Genomic DNA, 2,669 nt, shown 5'->3' with positions numbered 1-2,669 from the left:
TGGCAGAAATGGAGAAGGATAGCAAGCAAGTGAGAAAAACTTTGCATTTTAACAATACTCCCTAATATTTACTGAGTGCTTTATACTTTTCAAAACAGCTTTACATTCATTACTAAATTATTTGATTTTTACAATTACTGACCATGAGAGAGACAGCAGGGGGTGAAGAAATTCTGTTACTAACTGGATGTGCCTTGTCAAATTAACTTCTCTGACCTTAGCTTTCCCTTTCTTAAAGTGGAGAAATACCTGCTATGCAGGCTTGTTGTAACAACTGAATGAAATGCAAATTGTAATCAGGGTCCCTAGCATAACTGCTAGCACTGAGCAGATGCTTACTAGCTGTGAGTTTCCTTTGCCTCCCTTTATATATATGTGCCAACTGAGGAGAGAGAAATAATGTGAGTCCATAAAGGGCTGGAACCAGTGCCTGGCCCAGAGATTTTTCTCGCTACAATGTACAGACGCTCAGGAAAGGCTAGTTCTCAAAATAAAACAAATACCTATTTGCAGGGTAGTGATGGAGACGCGGACATAGAGAACAGACTTGTGGACGCAGGAGGGGAAGGAGAGGGTGGGACGAGTGGAGAGAGCAGCACTGAAACCAATACACGACTGTGTGTAAAATAGATAGCCAGTGGGAACCGGCTGTATTCACAGGGAGCTCAAGCCCGGTGCTCTGTGACTACCTAGAGGGTAGGACAGGGTGGGAGGTGGGAGAGAGGTTCAAGAAGGAGCGGGCATAGGTCTGCCTATGGCTGGTTCATGTTGATGTATGGCAGAAACCAACACAATATTGTAAAGCAATCACCCTTCAATTAAAAATAAATAAATTTAAAAACTCAATTTGTTATCTTTCTGAATTGATGTTGTCTTTAAATGCCATGTACTCAGTGAGTGATATGAACACATTGTAAATTTCAGTTTTCTAATAAAATTTACAAATTAAAAAAAATAAAATAAAAATAAAAACTCAATATTCAAAAACACTAAAAAGGAAACAAATACCGATTGTCACATTTCCCCCTAAATTTCATACTGGGAGTAAAATCTGAAATGGGTTTGTAGGGCTTCTAATAGCAGAATAAGAGGCAAGTGAAAGAAAAGAGACTCAGTGTGGAAGACAACAGCCAAACAGATGGGTGAGAGGAGAAGGAAGCTCATGGTGAGGCTGGCTTCAGACAGTGTGTCTTCTCTGCCAAGCTTCCAGTAGAAACGGCTGACAGAAGACACAGAACCAAGAGCATCCAGAGCTACAGGAAGTCCCAACACCAGGCTAGAAAGACCTGCTGCAGCAATCCATCACCAAATCAAGGGCAGAAATTATCTTGACAGTTCAAATGCAATGAGTAGGATGAGACCCCAAAGAACACAACCCGAGGTCATGACTGGTTTCAAAAGCTCAATAGCACAAAATATTGAATGAGAAAAACTGACTTCAAAGCAGACGATGCTTTCCACTTCCTTTTTGAAATGGCAACCAATCAGAAGGCAGCCTGATACACTCGAAGGAGCACTGGACCAGTAGGAGCCCCTACTCTGTCCTCACTCCCCATGAGCTGTGAGTTACTTAGCCTCTCTGGACCTCAGTTTCCTTTCCTATAAAATCACCAGCTTGGACTACTAGATAATTCTTACAGTTTATATTAATTTTAACATGTAACTCTCACATTTTCTCCAAGTCAAGGAGATGTGGTAATTTTAGTTGGCTTTAAGTTCAATAAGAGCCAGTAGTTGACAGTGGAAATATGGTGGTCACTTAGAGCAGTAGCCCAGCCAACCCCTCAATTGCTGGGCAGACCTCTTTCTAGTCATCAGTTTTGGAGGAAAGGGCATATTTTGAGGGATCTACAGGAAAGCTAGAGTCTGCCCAGAGAAAACTCTTCAGAATTGTGGAAGATCATATTTGAATTAGGAAAAATTGAGAAACTGGAAATATTTATTCTCAAGGGAAAAAAAAACCTGAAAAGAAATGGAATAGCTATAAAGCCAATATCTGACAGGTTGAAGCTCAAAAGATGAATCGGGATTATCCTGAGCTCTCACTTCTGCAGTCCAGACAAAGTGGGTCAGCTTGAGCCCAGCATGTGAACCTTCCACGGTGGGACAGGAGGCTGCCGCCGGAGGCGCTGGCCTGCACCCCAGGAACAGCCTTGGGAGGCACAAGAGGAAACCAACATGCTTCCACGATCTCTTAATTCTGAGACCTGAGGATTCAAATCAAGGAAGGAGCAGGAAGGACTGAAGACAAGGCTGCTGGAAAAATGAGACGAGCAGGGTAAATGGTGGTAATGAGAGTGAGGGCCTGGCTGCCTCTGTAAATGACACATTCATCTCAGGCAGTGCTGTCAGACCAACTAACAAGAGGCAAGAAGCATGACCAGTGGACTGCCCCTCACAAGCCGGATGTGGGGCGACTGGATAGAATGGGAGTGATGAGCCAGCAGAGCTCAGTGGCTTCCAGTTTCTGTTGGTTCTGTCTTTTATTAATAGATTGTTGATCCCCAGAGAGCAGGGATCTTATTTAGATCTTTCTGCTCTCCCATCGGTTAGCTCCTGGCTCCACTTCAGACTCTCCACTGGTATTCAATAAACAGCTTGTCAAGTGCCTGCTTGAATGAATGAAGGAACAGCTAGAGCTCAATGAACATCTATTGACTCAATTAATT

Source organism: Moschus berezovskii, chromosome 9, assembly GCF_049115385.1.
Source record: "Moschus berezovskii isolate FMDL1 chromosome 9, NW_MosBer_1.0, whole genome shotgun sequence".
Classification (NCBI taxonomy): Eukaryota; Metazoa; Chordata; class Mammalia; order Artiodactyla; family Moschidae; genus Moschus; species Moschus berezovskii.
The sequence above is the reverse complement of the archived record's forward strand: the minus strand, read 5'-3'. Positions refer to the sequence as shown.